This window comes from Mytilus californianus, unplaced genomic scaffold, assembly GCF_021869535.1.
Source record: "Mytilus californianus isolate M0D057914Y unplaced genomic scaffold, xbMytCali1.0.p SCAF_15, whole genome shotgun sequence".
NCBI classification, from domain to species: Eukaryota; Metazoa; Mollusca; class Bivalvia; order Mytilida; family Mytilidae; genus Mytilus; species Mytilus californianus.
The window spans coordinates 28,537,303-28,551,430 of NW_026262637.1; the positions used below are offsets into that span (position 1 = coordinate 28,537,303).

The following is a 14,128-nucleotide window of genomic DNA, read 5'->3' on the forward strand; positions in this document are numbered from 1 at the left end:
TTAAGTGTATTATATGTTTTATTTGTGGTGTAGTTTTCATTTGTGTCTGAAAATCACTTTCTTTTTTCTTCCGATAATAACCAGACAAATTTGATATGACAATCATTGTGTATTGAATAATACTAAAACTTAACATATCTAAGTGTCAGCGTATAAAATGTCGGCTAGTCCAGCAAAAATCGAACGTTCGTTTAGTCTTGTAATCGAAACTGAATATCAAATGAACAGACGTGTTATATTTCTTTACAAACATTATTTAATAAAACTAACTGTAATAGAGATATGTAAATTTTATTTTCCTCCGAATGATATTTAATGTAAATTATTCGGGATCTAATTGCCGGCTAATTCATTCGAGGCTCAGCCTTCGCTTTTAACACAAAGTTAATACGAGTCGTACTGATAAGGTTTGCAAATGAGTGTTTTCCTTAGCATATTTACACAGAATTGGCATTGTAAATTAAAGTATACACAAGTCACGAAGTGGTTTCCTTTTTCAGACGGTGCCTCTTCAGGAAACGGGCATTGATCATTTTCATCCTGTATAAAATATTAATACAATTGCATGACACCGGGTTTTCTCATACTTCATTACAATTGCTAATGCGAAATCTGAATTGCACTGACAAATTTTGCATAATACTGAAAGCTAGCGCCACAAACTATCTTTTTCCAGTAGGCGATCGGCCGTCGACAGTTGAACATTATAAAGATTTTATTTCTCTAAAAGGATATTTACATAATTTTACTTTTCATAGTTATACATTTACATAGAGCGGAATGTATTTGTTATTCAGCTCATTACTATGTGATATCACGTCTCTCAAATGAACAATCAGGATTCACACAACACTTCGGACATGATTTAAATGTTGTGTCCAGTTGGTCAAAGCTTTAAGATGCGTTAACACGGATAAGATGACCCAGTACCTGTCTTCTACCCGTTCTGGTACATTACATCAATTTATCAAGGTAAGTGATCTCACCTTCTTTATACACCACAGTCAATAAACACACGTTTAAGGTTCTATCATATTCAATAACAGTTTATAATAGTACACACACGTAACATTTTATTTTTCCTATTATATAAGATTGTGAATGAAGACCTCGTTGACTAATACTGTGTTTTTCACTTTTTTCATATCTGTGTATGCGCATGCGTGCAATGTTTTTGTTTTTGTTCTGTAATATTATTAAAATAAAATCTAAGAAGTGAAACATATGCTACCTTGTTTCTAAAATAAGTGCCTATTTTCAAAATTAATATATCATCATGTTACTTTAGTTTAGTCACCCCCCTCCAAAAAAAAAACATAGAATATTTAATTATTGAACTTTTTCTTAACACTGAGTTGAAAACGAAGTAACTTATCACATGATTGTTCGTTTGATTGCTTTATACGTTTTGAAATTATATGAGAAGTGTAATCTATTCTGATGACAATAAATGTTATCTTAATTAGTCTTTCTAGATAAAAAATCAGAATATCTGATTTTTTCCAAATTCTAATTGTATTATCCCAGTCTATATTAAGAATTCAAGCCCCGATAATAATTATATTATATGTGAGGCTAAATTTTGACTGGGGTAAAGTTTCAATAAGTATTACTAAATATTTTTCACGTCATTACTTGTATATAGAAAATCGTAGGTTAAAATATATGAAAATGTGGAAAATTCTTATGAGATATTCGCCCAACAAAGACAAAAAAAAAGCACATGAAGTCAATATCTGCCATCAACAGGTCAACAGGTCAACACAAATGGAATGCCCCTTTGGTGTCTTCTTATATATCCTAAGGGCAAAACTGTGGTACTTTATAAATACATCATACACATAACCGTTGTAGTCTACATTCGCTTTGGGTACTTTTTATTATTTATCAATCAATTTTTTTCCACATCCTCACTAATGTAAAGTGCTCTGATACCATATGCAGTTTATTTGTCTTGTGCTAACAGTTATTGATTCATTTAGTTCTTTAAAGGTAGTTTCCAATTAACTATTTTCAATTAAGTAAATCTATGGCCCTATTTAATCTTACACTGTTTACTAATGTGTTATAATTTGCATGTTTTGACCCGTCTAAGATTCATGTTTTTAATTTGTTATGTTAAGATTCTTATGCACCAACTTAAATTTTAAAGATTATAGTAACTCTAACGATATAATATAGTAACTCTAACTATATAATATAGTAACTCTAATGATATATAATATATGTAAAGGTTGTAATTACGGGGAAACAGCGACCTTCAAAATCCTCCTTAGTCATGAGGCCACTCACTGTAAAAGAGAGGCGAAAGATACCAAAGGAACATTCAAACTCACAAGTTGAAAATAAAATGACAACGCCATGACTAATAAAGAAAAAGACAAACAGACAAATAACAGTACACAAATCACAACATAAAAAACTAAAGCCTGAGCAACAAGAACCCCACCAAAAACTGGGGTGATCTCAGGTGCTTCGGAAGGGTAAGCAGAGACACACATAGTATGAATAGTGTCCGTCGATATATATGCGAAATATAGTTTGATCATGTAGAAAATATCGAAAACGATTTTAAAAAGGGAATCGAAACTGGAAAAAGACAAATAAACGCCACAAGAAGTACAGACAGCCCAGAAGTACTTATATCTATACTTGTTTAGTCAGTGGACTCGTGACACTCACCATCCCGCTATTTGTATGATGCATTATCGTCTGATATGACTGATCGATGCAAGTAAACAGGAGTAACAAGGCGAGTTATACTAGAGAAGCAGGAAATGTCAACTCTTACGGAGCACCTGCATTCAATCCCAGTTTTTGAGGTGTTAGTATTGTTTAATCTTTAATCTTTTGTTTTTGTGTAATAATATTTTGTGAACTGGTTTGCCTTTACTTATTTTTTCTTTTGACAAGGATGTTGTCTGTTTTAATTGGACATGCTTTTTAACACCCCCCTCCCCCTCCACATTCAACTATTTGGAAATTTATAGTTTGATTTCACATGTATATACGAGTTTTGAAAATTCCTTGCATTGAAAGTTTAACCACCAGGATTATTTTGTTTAAGGGTTGTGTCAAATGCCTTCCGCTAATATAAACTCTTCCATTATACCCGGCTGTAAACTTAAACTTTCTGTACTCAGAACAGATTTAGAACAGAGGTCTACAGAGTCAACTGTTTTGAACTATTTTCGAGTAATGCGAATGAGGAAATAATTTTGTAGACATTATAAATGACATGTACATTATATGTCACTTCAAAATGAAATTAAACTGTGTTTCTTATGATAAATGTTGTTTAACTTTTAAGGTCACGCTTGAAAGCAAACAGGACGGGCGTTTTGGTAAAGTCGTAGTTTTTTTCAATTTCCTTTCCATAAATGTCACTAATTTATTATTTAATTTTAATTTAGTCCTGTGTGGGAATTAATTAGTTTACAAAATATATTTCTAATTGAATTTCAAAACAATAGTGAGTTCAGACAAACACCAGCTAATGGGATTAGTTTGGTTCTGCTGCTTGTGATTTTTGTTGCCACCAATATAATTTCTGGTTCGTTTTTTTTTCGGTAACACGCAATACAGTTTGTTATAACTTTATCGATACAAACTTTCATTTGAAAACACAAGAGTCAGTCACTAAGATAGCAAAGGAAACTTCGTCATGGTAAACGCCCAGCGCACAATTATATATAGCTGTAGCTTAATTGATATTTTAAGAAACAAATAAATGCACCACTTTCTGTTTTGTTTTTGTTGTGTTTTCTTTGTCTTTCTTTTTTTTTTATTGTTTCAATTCTAATAAATTTAATACATTTTTTTCTTTTTGGGGGTGTTAATTTTTTAAAAGATGTTAATGAAGATTAATGATTTGTTCTTCCCATCTATCATTGATATTTTATGGGTTTTTTTTTCATCCTTTTGAGTATTTGGTGCTAAGTTACGCCATAATTTTGTCTATCTGAACGTCAATCTTTTGAAGAAGAATTTGAGAAAAATACATTCAACAGATAAAATAACCTTACTCATTTCTGTATTTTGCTAGACCGTCGTATTTCTTTTTTAATCTTGTTTTTGTTAAAAGTGGGTTTTTTTGCAGGTCTCAATTAAAATTTTTGTAATATTTGGTCATCATCGTTTCTGTAATATAAAAGAGCTAGGGTCAGTTTTCTCTCGATTCATTTCACACCAGGACCATTTTTAAAATGTCTTTCAATCTTCACTTAAATTCACAGTATCATAGCTCAATGTATGTTTGACTTAAATTTAATCAGATTAGAAAGTTATAAAATGGGTTTCTAATTCAATTTCAAAACAATATTGTGTGTAGATTGCCTTTTTTGGTGTCTTTGACTTTTTCTTATTTTTCCGATAGCATACTATACAGAATCTTATAACTGACTACACTGTAAAAGTCGTGCTTAGAAATTAAACACTTGTATTACATGTTTAGATCTCAACGTGTTTAGGATTGTGTTTAATTTCTAAACACATTTCTCAGTAAGCACATAATATCTAAACATGTCTTGAATTTAAACACTTTTAATGTGTTTAAAAATGAAAGTGTTTAGAAATTAAACACTTTTTTCTAAGCTAAACACGATTCTAAACACAATCCTAAACACATTGTACTGAGACACGTTTAGATCTAAACATGTAAAAAAAAGTGCACAAAAGATGTGCTTAGAAATGTGTTTAGGATCTAAACACCATTTTTACAGTGTAGGTACAACCTATCTCTAAAGTTAACTCAAAACAACGATTTTGACAGTGTTTGGCTAACAACTGCCCTCAACAACAATATGTAGCGCTGAATGACATTTAGATTTTATGTAAATATATAAAATTGTGAAAACACATATAAACCCTCTTTTAATTTAAAATTCCAGTAGGAATTCTTCTTTGAAAAGGATGGTCCTGAAGTTGTGTTCAAGTCTGTTCATGGAATTTTCGTAATGGCTTCCATACCTTTATATTGATTGATGATTTTATAGCCTTTCTTGAATTGTAATTTACCTTAACCTGTTGCTTATTCAAGCATAGACTGCATGTGAAACACCTATTTGGTTCAGATAACAGAATTCCAATGTCAAGTTAGTTTATCAATTCCATGATATGTTTGCTTGTCTGGTCCTGTTTGACTTTTCTATCTATAATCGAAAAAGTAAACGAAGAAAATTACCCTGGTTTAAGGTTACAACGATTATGTAATGTTATTTTTAGAAGGTAGTCACACAAGATAATTCTAAATACTTAATCTCAAATTTAAACAGCCAAGATGTTCTAATGTCTATAATTACCATAGCTGCTGAAGCGTATCGCATCAAATGGGCCGAATCTGATATAACCGATCTTCTTATTACAGACGTGTGATTTACAGCTGGTAATTATAGGTTTTAAAAATACATGGGTAATAACATTTAAGATTATTTTATTACCTTTGAATTTAAAAACTTTAACTAGACAGCAAATCTCTGGAGTGTGCTTTACATGCATCAAACATAAAGCACGCGATTCAATGGTTTACGAAGAACAACCTGAAATATTGTCTGGATGATTCATTATTGTTTTTCTTTAGAATGTAAATACCAATTGTTGTCTATATAAGAATAAGAGGATGTGGAATGGTTGTCAATGAAATAAACCTCCATCAGAGACCAAAGGGTGTAGAAGTTGGCAACTATGTCCTGATATTCTTGAACAATGTTTTCTTAATTGGCGGGTTTATACAGTGTGTGCTCAGTCCAAAATATGTTTATAGTTGTTTTAGTCATGAATGTCTGATGGGACATTGTTAAAATCATGTTCCTAGTTTGGAATTTGATTGGAAATCGTAGTAATTATGAAAACACACTGGTAATAAATGAAACAAACTATGGTGTTTGGAGAGAACTTTATTTTCATTTTCGTGTTGTCATCGACACCTTATATGAATATTTATCAAATACGCAAAACAAATAATTTTACCACATTTAAAGATGTTATGAACGACGTATTTAATCATTTATCATATATGAAAAATATCTTTTTAACCACATCTAAAGTGGACCTTGCAAATCAAAATCCAGTTTAATCTTCATAACAGGTTTGAAAGAACAGACATGCAGACCACTTGAAAACCGACTGTTATACTGTGGGCTTTGTTGAGGCATTTTATTGATATAGTGTGTGTGTGTGTGTGTGTGTGTGTGTGTGGGGACATATTTACATGGCCAAACCACAAACTTACATGATCGTCGATTATAGTCCTTACTTGTCCATATATTGCGAATCCAAACCACAACTCGTGTGACAGTATAATATAGATGACAGTAACTGTTGATCACGCGTTGCGGCTGCAAGTCTCCAACTAAAGGATAATCATGTGTTGCGGCTGTAAGTCTCCATCTAACGGTTGATCATGTGTTGCGGCTGCAAGTCTCTAACTAATGGTTAATCATGTGTTGCGGCTGCAAATCTCCAACTAATGGTTAATCATATGTTGCAGAACAAAGCATCTTAAATATATGATGTACGGTCATTTTTTTAATCGTTTAATTTCAAAGATACAATTAGCCATTTATGGGGGTTACTATGATTACTTGTAAAAGAGAGGCGAAGGATACCAAAGGGACGTTCAAACTCATAATTCGAAAATAAACAGACAACGCCATGGCTAAAAAAGAAAAAGACAAACAACAGTACACAAAACAACATAGAAAACCAAAGACTGAGCAACACGAACCCCACCAAAAACTGGGAGTGATCTCAGGTGCTCCGGAAAGGTAAGCAGATCCTGTAGTTGATAGCATTTTAGGGGGAAAACAACAGAAAGCGATCGATATGTCCAAAAACAAGTTTACACATCATATTTATGTGTCTTTCCCAAGTCAGGAACCTTGTCAATGATTGTCTCATGTCATATCTTCATGTCGTTTTGTTTGTTCCCTTATTTGGAAAAGTTTCTGTTGATGACAGATCTTTGGTCGTTATCATTTAATCATTTGTTTTAGACTAGGGACAAATTAAAGCCATGTGTATATTGTAGTTACACCTGTCTAATGTTAAGGACTGCGTGCTGTTATTTGAATGTATTTTTATTATTTGTGTCGCGGGGTTGCTGTTCCATTGACGTATATACACCACATTTCCTTTTGTGCATATGACAAGAAAAATATAACACAAAAAACATATGAAAATATTTGGAAGGATATATTTAACCTTACAAAAGCAGTATATGGAGTATATCCAAGATCTTAAGATTATGAGGCAAACTATTTCAGAATTAAGATTTGCACCCTTTTATGAATGTCCGTAAAAACCAAATAGGTTTTCCCTCACATAACATTGGCTTGTTAATCTTTGACGACGATTGACAAATTTATGCAGCTGCTACACGCTATTTCGCAAATACAGGTGAACTTAAAATTTATTCTAACAGTTTTAAAATCATTTCATTTGTCACAGATTGCCATATCCTTAGTTTCTTAAATCTCCATCTCAGATGACAAATACATTACTAGAATATATTTGTGCAAAAAGCAGACACATCAATTCTTATGTTCTTATGTTCTTGACTATGTTTGGATCATCGGTATAGAACGAGTCCTTACTATACTGAGTGCGAATTCCTAGTCTCAAATACTACGCTTGCATTCGTCTTGCCGAACTGTCCCAAGTCAGGAGCCTGTAGTTCAGTGGTTGTCATTGGTTCACGTCTGTCATATTTGTTTTTAGTAAATTGTTTTGTTATGAATTAGGCCGTTAGTTTTCTTGTTTTCTTGTTTGAATTGTTTCACATTTTTCTAGTCGGGGCCTTTTATAGTAGACTATACGATATGAGTTTTTCTAATTGTTGAAGGCCATACAGTTGCCTATAACTGCTTACATCCACTTCATTTGAACGCTGGTGGATAGGGTGTCAATTGCAATCATACCACATCTCCCTTTTTTTAAACTGTTCGGTATTTTTAAAAATTTGTTGTAACCCTTCTAGTTTGGATTATAATAAGGAAATTCGTAATAAAGAATTAATAAGGAAATTCGTAGTAATGAATTAATAAGGAAATTCGTAGTAATGGATATTTATGTTTATTTATTTCAAGTGCAAAATTAATATGGCAAAAATCCCCTAATATCATTTACTAATGTGGAGTTTGCTTTATATGTTTTCATCAACTTTTATTTAGATTTCTATAGACCTTGAATATACGTAGTTATTTACGATTCTTATCACTAATATGCTTAACAAAGTTTTAAATCTTTTATCAAACATGCGGCAAAACACCCATTTCACAGTTTTTTCTTTGACTTCGGAGACCATTACGTTAAAAAGATGATTTTCGGATGATATGCTTTTTAGGTCAAGATAGCTATTAAAATAAAAGGTGTTGAGTTGACAATTCTCTTTTCGAGACTGTCTTTCTCCAATTTCACGACTGATCAACACGTACAATAGGCCATAAAATAGATTTACCGTACATAATGAAGGATTCTGCAGACCATATCACTACCATTTTTAATACTATCAAGTCACTGTTTCGGGTGCTCATTTTCGGATGGCTGACTATATTTTTTGATTTTTTTCATAATAAAAATTTTAAAACCCGCTGACTGACTTTTCCTGTGTATGTACTTTTTATTGATTTTCTCTACTGGAAAGTTGGATAAATATTAAAGAAATTGTATTTCGTCAATCCTATAAACCGAAAAGAAATTAGAACCGTTTGAAAAGATAATCTGAATAGTTGTAGTGGTATCGAAGTTCCCCGTTTACGAAAAACATTGGTGTTTTGTTATTAATTATCTGAGTGAAAAGCCCCTGCCTTTCAACTATGACTATGTCAAATGCATCAACTCTTTAAAAAGAATAATGGTGTGAATGGGTATTTGTCAGGATGTTTGCCCGGAGAAAAACACATCATAGTAATAATGATAACCCGTTGCGAGACAATTTATCATGCTGAATAAAATCCTATTCACTTCACTGGCTGCAGTTGAAGTCTCATATAAACTTAGGAACACCAATTATTACGTTAAAATGGTTTTCTTTTCAAATAAGCAAAGAAAACTGTATGTGTCGTGTTTAAAAGTCTAAAGAGTTTAAGTGTATTACTGCAAACATTGATGACGCCCCGATTTGTGGGTTTCGAGAAATAAAAGTTCTACAAATATCTTTCTTCAATTTTGTAAAGAGTAGACGTCTTTACGACGAATTTAACAAGGACATTCAGAATGATGTTTCTGGTAGATATAAATAAGATTTCGTCCCGATCCCCGTTCTGAGCTATCATTTGTCAATTAGATATAAATACTAGTTTGGCGTATTTTGTTTTAGCTCATGACTGTGTGTTATTTGTTTTGAAGTATTGTCTGATACATTCTATATACTATACATTAATCGTGGTAAAGAAATGAAAAATATATATTTCATAGTGTAAATTTCTACTAACTATTAATTGAAAGATTAATAACTTACAAAACTAGGCACTAAATTAAAAATTACACTGAAACAAACAAATCAGCTTCATACCAGAACTTAAAAACACAAAAATGATTGTAAAAGGCAAAACATAGCATTTCAATTTTTAAATTGTGAATTTCTCTTTTCTCAGTTATAAAATACCAAGTCAAAGTTTTTAATATTTCGCAGTTAGCTTGATGTTTGAAATGTTCTGTTAGATATCTTTGCTCCTTTGATAGAAAAAAAACTGCTGTTGAGAAGCTATTCGGTATCATCACTGTTATAACATTGGATCCTAACCGTATATTACAAACTACTGTATCTGACCACTGGACTTATGCATATACCAGATATTTATTACCCTTGTGAAGGACTTGCTATCGCCTTTCGATATTTGTGCTCAATACTGTTTTTTTTCTGTCTTGTTTATTATTTACATGTGCACGTGTGTGTTGTTGTCTGTTGTTCCATATACAAATAAGGAGGCTTGGTGTGATTGCCAATGAAACATTTCAGTCTTGTATTTCCACAGTTGAGTTCTATCACAAAATGACATCGGTACGCCTCTCGTCATTATTTCTTATAATCTTCATAAACAATATATGTTTTGCTGATTATCGTTCATTTTCTTCCAACTTCTGATGTTTAGAAATTGTTTTGATTGATCCTGATTTAATTCATTTTCACATATGTACCTATCATTACCGACATCGTAAGCTAGGGACTGTTATTAGATTTGTTATTCCCTCGTGTAATCTACCTGCCTTGGAACATAGATTTGCTTTGTAGAGCCAATACATACGCAGATTTAGGCTTATATATGGATCTTTGTATCAACAGTGTAGAGTTAGTCACCTTAATTATCCACAGACAAACTTTTTGATCTTCTCAATACAGCTAAATTAAACAGCAGAACGTGTAATAACAATAGAATTTCCTCTCTATTTCAAACCTTGCTACTATTCTAATTATGATCAGATTATAACTAGTGTTGCTCCAATCAATACCAACTACAATTGAAAGTTCCATAAAATGAAATACAAAGAGGGACTTTACATTGAAATTTGCTCTTGTCAAAAGGAATGTATACAAAGGCTGATGACTGAACTAATCCGTCTTATACAGGTATTGTATGTTGATACAAAAATCCGAGAAAAGATTCTATTATCCTGTTGAAAATCGGAGACGGATACGGTCGTTCCTGCGACAGGTTGACATAGGTACTTATCAACATCATGCAATATCAGCTCTAAAACATAAGACATTGTTCTTTTGAAAAAAATGAAACAAATCTCCCAAACGAGAACACGATTCTCGCGAAAATAACATTGGTAATGTTTTTAAGCCTGAAAACCAGATAATTTTAATTTTTCTGACATTATAACTAGACTTAAATGTGCATTGACTAGGAATAAGGAAAGGATTTGAAAGGTGGGACATCTAAGTGTAAAAAATTAAAGATTGAGCAGCACGAACCCGACAAAAAAAGGAGGAATTCCATTATTACTATATTTGACTTGGCAAACTTCTAGTATCGAGCGCATCTGGTGAGATTATTCAAGAAGCACATACTGAGGGATTGTAGTTTCCTTCTGACATTGTTGTCCTGATATTGATCAACATGATATGTTTCTGTCAATAAATTTTGTTAGTCGTACACTGGTAACGGTGCTGGATTTCTTTCTACGTTACCGTTTCCCATGAGACGATATATGGTAGTAAAACGAAGAGCATTATTTCGTGACGCAAGCACTGATGGCTAAATATAACCTTGAAACAGAATCATGTCCCTTCTATTTTCGTATTGTACCTTAAACGATAGAAGAATTACTATGTTTACATAATGAAAATAAAATTCGTTGCGTGATATTATCAATTCACGTTTTTTTAATGAGTTTATCTAAAACAATATATATATCTCCAATTGAATATTATCTCACATTTAAAAAAGTATGTTAATCCTGTCTTTGTAGACCTTTACTGGAGGCATAGTTTACTAATGTACATGTACATGGTGCATTGGGGGTACATTTAATTTTTTTTTATCAAAATGTGTTACTATTACTATACTAGTTTTATTTGATACTTTATCTGAGAATAGGTCAATAACTTCGGTTGAAAAGAAATGTGTGATTTTAATACCCATATGTAACAATTGATTTGGTAGCCCTAATGCTAATTACACAACCCAGTCATAACAATGTTTATTACATTAGTATGACTTTCGTCCGTAGCTAATGACAATAATATCATTTTAACACCTAACACACAAATATCTAGCTTCAATAACTTGTATTGTATTCTTTAGTTTACCCTAGTTGAAGCAGAACAAGTTAAAAAAAGACTCGCCCGTCATTTACGACTAAGAACACATTAAAAAGTTATAAAATAAAATTGTTTATCGGGGTTAGATATCTCTCAGGCAACCAACTTTATACCATTATGAAGGTATTTAAACTACTCCATTACTACGCATGCGTTCTACAATTGGCAGCTGCCGGGTGGTATGTTATGACGATAAAATCATCACCTCTATAGCTCCCGGCCTAAATAGTAATTTAATGTCAGTCGAGCTGTTTTCTGTGAATTAGTGAAAAACTATACCTTGATGATAGAAAAGGGGTATGAAATTCAAAACGGACTGTATCAAACTTAACAAAATGAGAACAAATTGATCTAAATAGAATTGGTATTAATTGGACTCCTTACACTGTTCCCTGCATGGGAAGCAACTTAATGGATAACTTGAGTTTAATTCAGTGACAGATTTTCGATTAAACAAATTGATAAAGTAAAAGGGGTGTTTCTGACGGTCTCAGACTATTATGATAAGTGTTGAATGTCACTATTAAACAAAAGACTTCAACAGAAGAAGGATTTTAAGTCAGATCAGGCCAAGAAGATATTTTTAAACTGAAGAAGATAAAAAAAAATTATCAGATTTTTGTTTCACCCTTTTCAAAAAAGTCAGTTTGACCAAGAAAGAGAAAGAGTACCGAAAAGAGATCTCTTCTCCTTATTTGTGTTAAAATCTTGGCCACAACAATGGCATAAGCCATATTTGCTAAAATCCAGAAGTATACATTTTTTAGTCTTCTATATATTTGTACTAGGGTTTCTTAAGTTGTCATGTTTGTGTAATATCAGAAGGGTTTGGGTATTCTTAAAAATAACGCAATCATGGACATCTTTTTTCGATTCTTATACCCAGTTCAATACATAATTTACTGATATGGTCAAATTTCTTGTAAAATATTGTTCAATGCAAAGTGTTAAACTGGCTTTTGTAGATGAAATAAGTTTACACTATGTAATTGTTCATTGTATCCACCATTATGAAAGACAAAGTACCTAGGGGTTTAAAGCCAGCATTTATTGTTGACGTTTATTTGGGCATTCGTGAGACGCTTTTGTATGATCACTAAGCCATGGCATGACCTCTTTTGACATTTGACTTCGATCTTGACCCATTAACTTTCAGTAATGTGGTCACTAATGTCCAGCTGAGATGGCAGCCATGTTGGATATTTAACCGCACCATTACCTCCTGTTTGCCTCGGATAACCTTACAACAATAACAAGTGCCGGTGTCCTGGACTTTGATTGTGACCCCAGAACAACTAAAAAACAAATCTGATCTTCTGGAGAATGTCTTGTCCCGAGGCGGTAAGGTCGTGGACAGTTTTATGTATTGCATTTTTTCCTTGTCAGTCAATTTGAAGTGTTGTACTATTTTATTAGACAGTTGCGTATAACTCTGTAAAGGAAAATTTAGATGATGTAAGGAATTATGACCGCGTAAAATGATTTATTTGAATTAATAAAATAAACAGTGAGTTATAACAGTTCTTTGGTATTAATGTCACATTACAATTAAGAAGTCTGATGTTGTACACTTTAAAAATGTGTATACTTTCTCAAAGATGCATATGTCGTGTACGAGAAATGACGTCATTGGCGTCAGTCGCGATGTTTGATGTTACAAGACAAATGATTCAAACTTCACTTCTAAACCTAGAATTAACTCCTGTAACCACTTCTTAATATTTAGAAAAATACATATTTTTACAATTTCGTTACCCAGAGGGACTATTATAGCTTACTACACGATTTTACCCGTTATTGAGGGTCTCACGGTGATCTGTTTTTGTTAACCTACTATTCCTTTTGTTTCTAATGGACAGTTGTCTCATACTAGTGGGAGGTTTGATTAGCTATAAAACCAGTTTCAACCAACCATTTTCTTCGGGAAATGTCTGTACCAAGTCAAGAATATAACAGTTGTTTTCAAATCATTTCGTTTGTTGTTTGATTTTGTGAGTTTTTATAGACTTCCCCTTTTTGAATTTGAGTTTGGTATTTTTGTTATAATTTTTTGCAAGCCTATCACATCTCCTTATTATTTTATTGACCAATTGTTGATCGGATCCAACATAAATGGACATTTTGCTTCGACCTTATGATAACTATCTAGCCATCTGTTACCAATAGCAACTTCAATAAGTCACGCGAAGCAAACTGCACACGGTGACTTGATCGTTTGATTTCACGTATTTTAAAATGATGTCCTTTCACTGAACAATCAAAAGCTTGGTAAGTATGTTTGTCGCATTTTCCCTTTTGACCTTGAAGTAGAAAATAAATAGTCAATATGATAGGTATCACAAGAGAAGCAAGAACTGCCCA

General features: G+C 32.5%; 1 long non-coding RNA gene across 1 annotated transcript in view; it reads left to right on the plus strand.

Moving 5' to 3' along the window:
- Positions 1-368: 368 nt before the first annotated feature.
- LOC127725812 (uncharacterized) overlaps positions 369-14,128 on the plus strand; it is a 76,706-nt gene continuing 62,946 nt past the window's right edge. The window contains exon 1 of the long non-coding RNA XR_007993203.1: positions 369-972. This is a non-coding gene — a long non-coding RNA (uncharacterized LOC127725812). The remainder of the gene's footprint in view (positions 973-14,128) is intronic.